The sequence below is a fragment of the Miniopterus natalensis genome, chromosome X (genome assembly GCF_054644295.1).
Source record: "Miniopterus natalensis isolate mMinNat1 chromosome X, mMinNat1.hap1, whole genome shotgun sequence".
Classification (NCBI taxonomy): Eukaryota; Metazoa; Chordata; class Mammalia; order Chiroptera; family Miniopteridae; genus Miniopterus; species Miniopterus natalensis.
In genome coordinates, this window is record NC_142103.1 from 46,714,693 (window position 1) to 46,728,582 (window position 13,890).

At 35.0% G+C, this 13,890-nt stretch overlaps 2 pseudogenes; both read right to left on the reverse strand.

The window, feature by feature from the left end:
* Window positions 1–342: 342 nt before the first annotated feature.
* On the reverse strand, window positions 343–1,556 carry LOC148090471 (52 kDa repressor of the inhibitor of the protein kinase pseudogene; annotated as a pseudogene).
* Window positions 1,557–2,016: 460 nt separating this feature from the next.
* On the reverse strand, window positions 2,017–2,709 carry LOC148090472 (52 kDa repressor of the inhibitor of the protein kinase pseudogene; annotated as a pseudogene).
* Window positions 2,710–13,890: the final 11,181 nt, after the last annotated feature.

Here is a 13,890-nt window from a genome sequence, read left to right on the forward strand (position 1 = left end):
TCAAATTTATTTTTTTCAAAGAACTGATAACGTAATTCCCAACACCAGGATCTACAATGTTAATAGATGTTATGTCTAAAATGACTTCAACTAAAACAAATCCAAACTGCCATTAGCAGAGACTATGCTGGCGTGTAACATGGCACTTTCAATGCTATCTTCTAGAAGGACAGTTAGATCTCTAAAGAAGGGTTCAAACAGAAGACATTAAACGGGCAGATTATCAATGGCTAATGTACTCAATGGGTAGCCTATAGGTCAAGATATTCAGTGATTAGGTAGTCTATATACACATTAAAGCTTTTCTGTAAGATGTTTTCAGATTTAAAATTTTTTCAAATATCAAATATAAGAATTATCTTTAGGAAGTTCTGACTTAGTTGTACAGAGTTTGATATATGTGTGCACCATTAAATTCAAATCATATTTTATATCAAAATTTGTTAAGCAAAGCTAAGTTACTTGAACTTTGGTCTTTCAAAGTGTTCCTCAGATGCTTTTGCCCATTTTCAAAGCATTTATTCTCAACCTTTACCACAGGAAGAATACACAGAACCTTCAGTAATGCATAAACATTAGGAAAAACCTTGATACCTGACAGGTGGAGGGCTTCATAAATGGTGAGTGGAAGTGCTATGCTTTTCCCTCCGTGTTTCCACTTGATTCTCTAACAATGAAGCTCAGCTGAGAGCATGTTAGGATTAAGTTGCATCCTTATAAGTCAGCATGGTGTTCCTATGATGTATTAAATTTGAGCTGTCCCATCACAGAGGATACCAGAGATAAGCATTTAAGAGCTTTAAGGTACTGTTCTGAGAATATATCCTTCAGTTCCTGAATAATATGTTCCACTGGTGGAACACTTAGAGCTTCTTTATAGTAACTCTCAGAGGTCAGCTGATTCCAGGTTATCTTGCTAGCTTTGTGGAAATTTCAAGGGAGCTTCATCTGAATGTCAAATTTGGTCATTACGTTGATGGCTTCTTTAACCCAAAGTTTTGATAAACTTCACTTTCCATAATTTCATTTAGTGAATGCATCACTGCAGCCAAGCTACTGGCTGCAAAGAAACATCAAAAATTTGCCTCTGGGGATTTTTTCCAAAGGGTCTTGTAAAAGAACTTTTTTAAGAATGACAATGGTAATAAGATCAAAATCCGTTACTGCATTACAAAGTACAAAAGCTCAGCCAGCTATATAGTTATTCCACCTAATATTTATGTTACTCTACCATCTAAACATAAAAAACTTGTTTAAAGGAGGTCCACTAAAATTTTAAAAGCATCATGCCTGCCTGTTTACTGAGAATAACAAATTTCCTTTATTTCTTTACCCCTTTCTTCATTGTTCTGAAAGAGGACAGAAATTGTATCATCAAACTCTAAAAGCAGTTGTGGTGATTAATGGAAAAAAGAAGCAACTTCCACAGTTGTTCTTAATGTAACAGACACTCCTATAACAGGCATGAATTTTGCCAACCACATATTTATGGCACAGGAAGAGTAGAGTATGTAATTCACCGGACAAAGTGTAAGCCTGGCTAAGACGTGTTTCATCCCACATCTCAGTTATTGCAGTGTGAAATTTCTTTGCCAAAATTGAGGCATCAACTTTGATTTTCTTTTTTTTTTAAATATATCTTTATTGATTTCAGAGAGAGAAAAGGAGAGGGAGAGAGAGAGAAACATCAATGATAGAGTCATTGATCGAGCCCGCAACCCGGGCATGTGCCCTGACCGGGAATCGAACCCCGATCACCTGGATCCTAGGTCGACGCTCAATCACTGAGCCATGCCCGGCCGGGCGAGGCATCAACTTTGTAAGACAGAAATTTCTTACACAATTTTCTCTTAGGTGATAAGATTCTTCAACAAACCTCACTCCCCGCTATATCCACTGTATTGGCATTGATAATGATAATGGTAGTCTCTCACTTCTCCGAGGTTTTCTTCTAGAATGCAGCATTTACAGATTTATAGTGTCTGATTCTGCTGCCCATTTTTTTTTTTTTTTTTTTTAACAGAACAATGTGTTGCCTTCTGTGGTCTCAAAGTGCTTTCTCAGAAACTTCACCAGAATTTTTCTTGCACTCCCAACAATGCTTGAAAGATTCCAGGAGTAAAGAGACTCTGAGATTTCATCAGCTTCATGTCCATCCAGAGGTATGTTTGTTTTTCCATAAGAATCAAAATTTCAAATACAGATTTTAAGTATTCTTCTGTTTTCCTTCTCTTCAAGTGTTAAAGGTTAAAAGTCTTCATCCTGTTTTTCACCCCCTTCTGCACTGGAGTTCTGAGCATTGCTTTTTATTTCTTTATGTTTTTGTTCCTGTTCAGAAGATTCATCTTTTTTGTTTGTTTGTTTTGGTCTTCCAGTTTCACCTTCACCCAGTTATTTTATTTGTTTTTCTGTGTTTACTATGTAGATTATTGAAATGACTAGTAAAATATAATATTGTTGACATTGCATTATCTTGAAGAACTGTCTTATACCACTAGTTCTACAGATCATAGAGGTCTCAAAGTGTTCAAAACATAATTTTTTATAATGCTTATTTAGTTGATCTGGTGTTTTATCTTCTAAGTCTGCTCTGCCTACAATTTTCCACTTACTTCTGCCATCTGGCACAACACATTGAAAGGTAAAGAAGGCCAGGTGTGATAGCGTGCTCTTCTGTGTGCAATTGCGGGCAGTGCAGAAGTTTAGCATCCTGGCCCACCTGCCACAGGCCAAGCATTCCTCTCCCTCCTTTGCTTCTCAGGACAATTCACCTTGCCAGATGTGAAGGGAAGACAGGCTCACTGACCAGCTCCACAGGGGAAGCCTTTTATTTTTGTTTTCTAATCGCCCTGGCTAAGACTTTATTTTTTATTTTTTTTCCATTTGTCTTTATTGTTGAAAGTATTACAGATGTCCCCCCTTTTTCTCCCTTGACCCCTTCTACCCCACACCCACCCCTGCCCCATGTCTTCACCACATAATATGCATATAAATTATTTGGTTAATCTCTTCCCACTCCCACCTTCCCTCTGAGATTCGTAAGCCTGTTCCATGCTTCTATGCCTCTGAATCTACTTTGTTCATCAGTTTATCTTGTTCATTAGATTCCACATATGAGTGAGATCATGTAAATCTGAATTAGGAAGAATTAACAAAACCTGAATAGGCCAACAACAACTGATGAAATTAAAGCAGTAATTTAAAAGCTCTCGGCAAACAAAAGCCATGGCCCCAAAGACCTCACAGGGGAACCCCACAGGGAGTTCTACTTGCTACAGCAGTACCTTTAACATTTCTTGCAATGCTGGTTTGGTGGTGATAAACTTCTTTAGCATTATTTTATCTAGGAAGCTCTTTATTTCAACATGTATTTTGAATGATAGTCTTACTGGATAGAGTAGTGTTGGTTTCAGATCCTTGTTTTGCATTACCTTGAATGCTTCATGCCATTCCCTTCTGACTTGTAGAGTTTCTGATGAGATGTCAGATGACAGACTTATGGGAGATCCTTTGTAGGTAACAAATTACTTTTCTCTTGCTGCCTTTAAGATTCTCTCCTTGTCTTGAATTTTTGGCATTTTAATTTTGAAGTGTCTGGGTGTGGGCTGCTTTGGCTTCTTCTTGCTTGGGACTCTCTGTGCCTCCTGAACTTTTTTCTTCAACAGATTAAGGAAGTTTTCTGCCATTATTTCTTCAAACAGGTTCTCTAACCCAGGCTTACTTTCTTCCCCTTCTGCCATTCCTATAATGCAAATACTGTTATATTCCATGTTGCCCCACAGTTCCCTTAAGCTGTCTTCTTGGTTTTTAATTGTGTTTTTTTTTTTTCTTTTTGCTTCTGATTGATTTTTTTGTACCCTGTCTTTTAGTTCACTGATCTGATTCTAGGATTCCTCTAATCTGCTGTTTATTCCTTCCAATATGTTCCTTATTACTGCTATGCCATTCTTAATTTCCTTCATAGTTACATATCATTTCTCACATTGTTGAGCACCTTTACAATCATTACTCTGAACTCTATATCTTATAAATTTCTTATCTCTATGTCATTTAGCTCTGCTTCTGGAGAATTCTCTTGTTCTTTCATTTGGGGCTTGTTTTTTGTCTCCACATTTTGCCCGCCTATTTGGATTTGTTTCTGTGTATTAGGTAGATCTTCTAGGACTCCCAGTATTTTTGGAGAGTATCTGGTGCAGGACAATGTCAAATGCTGTTTGTGACTGGCCCTTTGTACCTTGTTTGGAGCTTTCAGCAATCCCCAGCTTGTGGCTCCCTCTGATGAGGCTGGGTGCGTTTGGAAAGGACCAAGATGCATACTAAGGTCTGCTTTTCCAAGCCCTGGGTCCAGCAGCAGATGAGGCAAAGACTCAAAGCACCAGAGATATGCCTTTGCCTGCAAGCTGACTGTTAATCTGTCTCTTAATGAACCTCAAGTTTTAGACCACAGCATGGCATAAGCTCCTCATGGTGAGGCCAGAGGTTTCCTAATAGAGTTGGGCAATTGCTCCCCCCGGCTCAGGCAAAAACTGCCTGGCTGGAAAAGTCTGCCTGAGAAAGATGTCCTCTGCAGTATGGAGAAATGACTCAGCACAGAAATCCAAGCTCCATCCACAGAGTCCTCAACCTTGGATTCTCCTCACACAGCACTAGTCCTTTTTGCCCTCCTTCCCCTGGAGCCCACGGTGAGTGGCTGCACATGAAACTTTGTATGCTGGTCCTTTAAGAGAGTCCCTCAATTTCCAGCTCTCTCTCTCTGACAGTGAGAAACCCTGCTGGTTTTCACAGCCAAATGTAATATGGGTACCTTTCTCATTTCTGGTGCTCTGGGCTGGAGAGCCCAGCCTGGGATTTAGATCCCAGAGTTCTCAGTGGGAACCCCCAGCCACAACTGAGATATGCCTCCTAAACTTTAGCTGCTGCCTGTAAGAGCCCGGCCAGCACTCTTATGCCTCCACACTTCCTACCAGTCTCTATGTGGTCTCCACTTTTCCTACTTGGTTATGAAGGTGTTCTCCAGCTAGTGTTTAGTTGATTATTCAGGATGGTTTTATTATATTTTAGTTGTAATTCCAGTTTGGTCCTGGCAGAGTGTCCATGTAGCTTCCACTTAATCCACTACCATCTTGGAATTTCTGGATAGGACTTTAAATACTATGTTGAATAAAAGTGGGGAGAGTGGGCATCCTTGTGTTGTTTCCGATCTTTAAAGAAAAAGTGTCTCCTTTTTCACTGTTGAGTATTACCTTAGCTGTGTGCTTGTGATATATGACCTTTATAATGTTGAGGTATGTTCACTCTATACCTGCCTTGTTGAAAGTTTTTATCATAAATGGATGCTGAATTTTGTCAAATGATTTTTATCCTTCATTCTAATAAAGTAGTGTAGAAAGATTTTTTTTCGTTGATTCACAGCCTATATTTATAATTGGTCTGTTCATATTTTCTATTTATTATTTCATTTGGGTGGGTTTTCTGTTTCTAGGAATGTATCCTTTTTTTTTTTTTTTAGTTTGTACATTTGTTGGAGTATAGTTATTCATATTATTCTCTTGTGACCCTTTGTATTCTTGTGGCATGTGTTATATTCTATTTCATATACTACTTTGTTTATTTGAGTCCTCCCTCTTTGTGTTTAGTCTAGCCAAAGCCCCATCAATTTTATCTTTACAATCAATTCTTAATTTTGTTAATATTTTCTATTGTTTTCCTATTCTCTATTTTATTTATTTTTGATGTAATCTTTATTATGACCTTTTTTCTCCTCTTCTTGGGTTTTGTTTGATTTTTTTCTATAGTTCTTTGATGTCTAAAGTTATGTTATGTTCCTCTTTTTTCTTAATGTAGACATTGATCTCTATATATATTTTTTTCTTAGTTTTGATTTTATTGCATTCTGTAGTTTTGGAAAGTTATTTTCTATTTTGTTAGTGTCCTTGTATTTTTTATTTCTCCTTTTATTTCTTCTTTCATGCATTGGTTTTTCACATAGTTATTTTTTAATTTCTATGTATTTGTGATTTTTAAAAATATTACTCCTTTATTGATTTCTAGATTTATATCATTGTGGTCAGAAAACATGCTTGCTATAATTGCTACCATCCTAAATTTGTTGAGACATTTATATGGCCTAACATATAATCTATCTTATTAATATTTCCTATGTCTTTCAGAAGAATGTGTATTGTGCTATTGTTGGATGGAATAGTTATATATGTATTTTAGTTACATTTATTTTATAGTGTTGTTTAAATCTCTTTTATTGAATTTCTGTCAAAGTGATCTTTCTATTGTTGAGAAAAAACGTATAAAATCCCCTATTCCTGCTTATTTTATTATTAGGGTTTTTTTAATACATGTTATACATATACAGGTTCTCTGATGCTAGTGCATAATTATTTATAAAATTTATATCCCCTTGATGTGTTGACCATTTATCATCATATAATTACCTTTTTCATTCATTTTGACCATATTTATCTTGTCTGTTTTGTCTAAAAGTAATATAATTACCTCTGCTTTTTATAGTTACCATAGATTGCTTGATATATCTTTTTCCATACTTTTCCTTAAAGTTAAGTCATTCTTGTTTATGCTGCATACACTGGATCTTGATTTTCATTCATTCATTATATGCCTTTGATTTAATTTAATAAATTTATGTTTATAGTAATTGCTGTCAGCTATGTATATGCTTTGCTATATTTTTAATATTATTATCTTTATTATTAATTTGTTATTTTTTTTTTTACATTTAGATATTTTGCTTATTGCTTCCTTTCTTGCTGTCTTCCTTCATAATTTGATGACTTGATTTTTTTGGTGGTATGTTTTGACTTCATTATTATGATCTTTTGTGCATCAACTAAAAGTTTTTCCTTTGTGTTACCATGAGGCTTATATAAAATATCTTATATCTATAACATCCTATTCTAAGTTGATAACAACTTAACTTTGATGTAATACAGAAGAGTTGTACTTTTACTTCTTCTCACTTTCTAGTTTAGATTATTGATGCTAAAATTATATGTCTTTTATATTGTATATTCAATATAAAATTATTATAGTTCTGTTTTTTCATAATTTTTTAAACTTTCAAATTATAGATATAAGTGAATTATATGTTACCATTTTAATATTAGAAATTCTGACTTTGACTATATATTTACCATTGCTAGTGATTTTTTCAAATTCATATGTTTATGCAATATCAATTAGTGTTCTTTTAGTTCATCTTGAAGAATGCCCCTTAGTGTTTCTTATAATGGTGGTTTAGACATGATAAAGTCACACCGGTTTTAGTTGTTAAAAACTCTTTATATCTTATTTATTTCAGAAGAAATGCTGTTAGGTTTAATATTATTAATTGACAATATTTTTCATTCAATATTTTGAATATATTATCCCACCTTCAACCACCCTTCAAAGCTTCTCTTGATAAATCTGCTTATATTATTATGGAGGTTTCCTTGTATGTAACTAGCTGCTTTTCTCTTGCTTTCAAAATCTTCTTTTTTACTTTGGTTTTGACACTTTAATTATAATGTGTTTCAGTGTAACCTTTTCTGGCTTCAACATATTTGGTGTCTTTAGGGTATCATAAACCTGGATGTCCATTTGTCTGTCTCCCCACGTTTGGAAAGTTATTAGCCTTTATGAATTTAAGTATCTTTTCTATCATGTTCTGATAATGTATATATGTTTCTGATGATAATAATAATACATATATATTGCTTTTGATTGTGTCCAATAAGTTCTATCAGTTTTCACTGTTTTTATTCTTTTTATGTTTTGCTCCTCTGACTGCATAATTTCAAATGACCTTTCTCGTATTTATTCTGTCTTCTGCTTGACTGAGTCTAATATTGAAGCCTTCTATTGAAATCCTCAATGAATTCATTGTATTCAGCTATATAATTCCTTCATTTAATGATTTCTATTTCTTTGTTGAACTACTCATTTTATTCATGCATTGTTTTCCTAATTTCATTTAGTTTCTGTTTGCATGTTCTTGTATTTCACTGAACTTTATGTAGGTTATTCTTAATTCTTGGTCAGACAGTTCCTAGATCTCCATTTCTTTAATATCAGTTATAGGAATTATTGATTTCCTTTGGTGGTATCATGCTTACTGGATTCTTCTTGATTCTTTATTTCTTGCATTGATATCTGTGCATTTGAGTAAATAGTCTTGTACCAGAGTTAAAGCTTTGCTTTGGCAAGGAAAAGTATTCACCAGTTAGCTAAACTTAGTGTTCTAAATGGGGGAGTTTGCAGCATTCATAGGAAGGAGGAACTTTCTGAGGGAATCTGTAGTTGGGCAAAAACCCTTCCAATGTTCTTAAGCCAAAAGAATAGTGCTCTCTGTACTATATAGTTTGTTTGGACTGCTGGCTGGGCAACCTGTTCAAGCAGGGTAGTTTGATGTATTCCTGATTGGGTGGGTTAATGTCTGTACTTCACAATAAAGTGAGATCACTAACTGGGCTCTGCAATCACTTCTGCTCTGTTGAGGTCACAGACTGTGTTTCCTGGCAGGGTTGCTCCACTGGCTGGACTCTGTGATTGGGTAAGGCTATGAAGCTTGGCCTTGCATTTTTTTTTCTGATTGGGTGGGGTCTCTGCTATTATTTGGGGTCACAGGCTGTGCACCAGTGTTGTGCAGGTTCACAGGCTGTGTTCTCCTGTTGAGTAACGTTGCTGACTGGGCTCTGCTGCAAAAGATGCTTCTAGGTGTACCTTACCTTTGGGTTGGACCAAAAATTGTTCTTCACATTTGCTGGGTCACTGCCCAGTCTCCATCATTGGGTGGAACCACAGGCTATGCTGCACAATTGGGTAGAAGTGTTAGTTGGGGTCCTTACCTGCCTACAGTGAGTTATAAGGTAGGTTGTGTATCTGCCTGAGTTCTCTAGCCAGGCTTCCTGCTTAGGTGAGACTGGAGGTTAAATTCAGAATTTAGGTAAAGCTGAGAATTTGCCTCTGTGCATAGGCAAGGCCAAAGAACCAGCTCCAAGGCTGATATAATTCACTGGCTGGGGACAGAAATCAAGTATAATTGCCAACCAAGAACCCTGGCCAGAAAAATCCAACTCAGCCTTGCAGGGCAGAACTGCTGACTTGAATCTCTGTTCTTATAACACTGAAAGCAAGAGTGAGGTGCACCAATATTTGGAACTGTTGCTATCAGTCCTGCCTGCCTTCTCTGTCCCTATCTTATACCCAGTGATCAAGCCCCACAAACTTCCCCAATTGTCTTTCTGATGTGATTTTTGTTTGAGCTTCCTGAGAAGCATTCAGAGAGGAGCTGGATGTTGATATTGGGCTTTTTCCCCCCACTGGAGAAACTGTAGTACCAAGGAGGTGGGGCTCTCTTTGTGTGGTGCTCTTCTGGAGCAGAGTGTAGCCACTCTTTTTACTCTTCTGTTTGTCTCTGCATCCCAGTGTAGTGCTTCAACCTAATCCCTGGTCTCCGGGATTTTTACAAATTGTGTCTTGTCTATGGATAGTTACTAGTCAGTTTTCTTGTGAGTTGGATAAAAGTTTGGAATGACCAATGTTACCATTTTCTTGATGTCACTTCCTAGAAGAAAACAAAAATGAAAAAATCTCCTTTTTTGATCTTCCCAATGCTTTTTGGGATATGACACCAAAAGCATAGGCAACAAATTCAAAAATGAACAAGTGAAGCTGCATAAACTTTTAAAATCTTATGCACAACAAGAAAACTATCAATAAAATAAAAAAACATCCTTGGTAATGTGAAAAAATATTTGCAAAGCATATATACATGATCGGTGATGAATACCCAAAATATATAAGAAACTTTAACTGAACTGTTAAACAAACAAACAAAAAAGAACATGATTAAAAAATGGTCAAAGGATGTGAATAGATACTATTTCAAAAAAGACCTGAGTATCTTAAAAAGATATCTGCTCTCCTATGTTCATCATGGTATTACTCACAATAGCCAAGATATGGAAACAACCTGTGTCCATTGACAGATAAATGGATAAAGAAAATCTAGTGTATATATGCAATGGAATATTATTCAGCCATAATAAAAAGAATCTTGCCATTTGCAGCAACATGAATCTTAAGTGAAATAAGCTAAGCCAATACAAATACTGTGTGGGATCACTTACATATAGAACAAATATGCCAACATCATAGAAACACAGTAAATGCTGGTTGTCCATGATGGGAGATGGAAAAAATGAGAAGTAGGTACAAAATTTTATTTTATAAAATGAATAATTTTGAGTATATAATATACAGCATGACTGTAGTTAATAATATGGTATTTTATGCTCGAAATATGCTGAAAGTAGGTCTTAAGTGTTCTCACTACAAAAAAGTGATTTAACTATGTCAGGTTATGGATGAGTCTTGATTGTGCTAATCATTTCACAATATAAATGTATATCACATCATCATGTTGAACACTTTAAATATATACAATTTTATCTTGTTAATTATTCTTCAACAGAGTTGGGCAAAAGTAAGCTTAAAGATTTGAGTGTGTGAAACACAGAGTTTATTCTTGTATTCTTATTTATTAATCATTGCGTTATTTATTTTTATTATTTGTCTTATTGTTATTATTTTGTATCCTTAATTATGATTTATATTTTAAGTAATGATAGCTTACTAAAACTATGTTTAATACTTGAACAAACACTTTACAAAGTAGCACTGATGAATAATCAGGGAGTACAATAAAGGGTATTCAACTTCATTTTTTGTTAGAGCAATGAAATTTAAAATAACAATGGGACACTATGATACATTTTTTTAAATTTATCTTTCTTGTTGAAAGTATTGCAGATGTCTCTTTTTTCCTCTTTTACCCCCTCCACCACACAACCCCCCCCCCACTTTACTGCACTATTGTCTGTATTCATGGGTTATGCATATATGCATATAAGTTCTTTGGTTAATCTCTTCCTATCCCTCCCTCCCCACTTTCCTCTGAGATTCTTCAGTCTGTTCCATGCTTCCATGTCTCTGGGTCTATTTGTTCATCAGCTTATTTTGTTCATTATATTCCATGTATAAGTGATATCATGTGATACTTGTCTTTCTCTGACTAGTTTATTTCACTTAGCATAATACGCTCCACCTCCTTCTATACTGTCTCAAATGATAAGAGATTCTTTTTTTACAGCTGCATAGAATTCCGTGGTGTAAATGTACCACAGTTTTTTTATCCATTCATCTACTGATTGGCACTTGGGCTGTTTCCAAAGCTTAACTATTGTAGATAGTGCTGCTATGAACATAGGGGAGCATATATTCTTTTTGATTGGTGTTTTGGGATTCTTAGGATATATTCTTAGACGTGGGATCACTGTGTCAAATTCCTCAAAAAATTAAAAGTGGAACTACCATGATACATTTTCTAGGATGATATAAACTAATAAATTTACATAAATTAATTTTGGTGAAGATTTGAAACTTAGAGATCTTACATACTTTGCTGGTGAGAGTTTGAAATTGCACAGGCAGTTACAAAATTATTGAATTCATTGGCATGACATCGGTTAATAAAATTATACAGATTTTAAATGTATAATTCTATAATACATCATCTGTATTGTGTGTTTACCACCCAAAGTCAAGTCTCTTTCCTTCACCTTTCATTCCCCCTTTACCCTCTTCTACAGCCTCCCACCTACCTTTCCTTTTAGTGATCACCATACTGTTGACTTTGCACTTTTGAAACAAATTTTCAGTGTCTTAAGAAACATATCCTTGGTTCAACAATAAAAAGAAATTAAACAATAATAATAAAAAAATTTAAAAGGAATAGACCCTTACTTTATAACTTAACATTTTTGTTTGTTTGTTTTTGATAGAAGAAATTGAGATTATTTTATTATTTATTTTATTTTTAATTTATCTTTATTGTTGACTGTTACAGATGTCCCCTTTTTTTACTCATTGACCCCATCTACCCCACATCTGCTCTCCCAGGATTTCACCACACTATTGTCTGTTTCCATGGGTTATGCATATATGTATATAAGTTCTCTGGTTTATCTTTATGCACCCTTATGTTCATAGCAGTGCAATTTGCAATAGTTAAGATCTGGATACCACCCAAGTGCTCATCAGTAAATGAGTGGGTATAACTTAGCATTTGTACTTCTAGGTACATGAATAAGAAATAAAACATGTCCACAAAAAGACTTGTTTAAATTTTTTCACTAAGACTTTAAAATAATCCAAAGCTTTAAAACACCCAACTATCTTTGAATAAGAGAATAGACAAACCTGTTTTATACTAATACAATGGAATTCTATTCAGAAATGTATTCTTGGAAACATACAATTGCAAACAAGCACTGCAAATGATTCTGATGTGCCCTGAAGTTTGAGAACATTTGGTAGGGTAGGTGACCAATCCTAAAGTGACTTTAATATGTGACAATTCTTAATGTAAAAATTAAGCTCTTTTTTCTGATTGCGTGCTGTTTAAACTTTTCAGAACATGAAGTAGGTTTTCTCAAAATGTGGTTGAAAGATGAAAAACATCAGAATCACCTGAAGGTGCCTCTTTAAAATTAATACCTAAATCTTACTCAAAATTTAGTATCTATCAGGATCTCTAGCATTGAAACCTAATAATCTGAGCTGGGAAGATGCCAACACTGTGACAAGAGGTGGAGCACCCTGACTCCAAGCTACAGCCTTGATTTACCACTAGAATACTGCGTAACCAACTTGGAAAAGCCAGAGAGATATACCTGGGTGGAGAAGACTCCACCAAAATACTACTAGATTTGATAAATGAATTTGGCAAGGTAACTGGATACAAAATTAACACCCCGAAATCAACAGCATTTTTATACACCAACAATGAACTCTCAAAAAGAGAAACTAATAAAAAATACCATTTACCATTGCAACTAAAAAAATAAGATACTTAGGAATAAACTTAACCAAGGATATAAAAGACCTGTACTTGGACAACAGCAGGACACTGAAAAAAGAAATAGAAGAAGATATAAACAAGCGGAAGAATATATCATGGTCATGGTTTGAAGAAATAATAACATTAAAATGTCCGTATTGCCTAAAACAATTTATAGATTCCATGCAATTCCTGTTAAAATACCAACAGCACATTTCACAGAGATAAAACAAATATTCCAAAATTTATATGGAACTAAAAAAGACCCCGAATAGCTGCAGCCATCTTGAGAAAAAAGAACAGAGTGGGAGGGATCACTTTGCTGGACATTGAAGTGTACTACAAAGCCATTGTAATCAAAACAACCTGGTACTGGTACAATGACATAAAGATCAATGGAACAGAACAGAGACCCCCAGAAATAGACCCTCACAGTTATAGTCACTTTAAATTTGACAAAGGAGGTAAGAGCATATAATGGAGCAAAGACAGTCTCTTCAAAAAATGGTGCCAGGAAAACTGGACAACGACATGCAAGAAAATTAAACTAGACCACCAACTTATACCATACACAAAAATAAACTCAAAATGGAAAAAAGACTTAACTGTAAGTCACAAAAGCATAAAAATCCTGGGAGAAAACATAGGCAGTAAAGTCACAGACATCTCATGTAGTGGAATTTTCACTGATACATCTCCTAAGGCAAGAGAAATAAAAGAAAAAAATAAACGGGATTACATCAAATTAGAAATTTCTGCACAACAAAAGAAATCAATCTTAAAAGACAAAGAAAATCCATGGGATGGGAGAAATTATTTGCCAAGTATGTGTCTGATAAGGGGCTAATTTCCAAAATGTACAAAGAACTCATACAACCCAACAAGAGGAAGACAATCCAATTAAAAAATGGTCAAAAAACCTGAATAGACACTTCTCCAAAGAGGAGATACAGATGGCCAAGAGACATATGAAA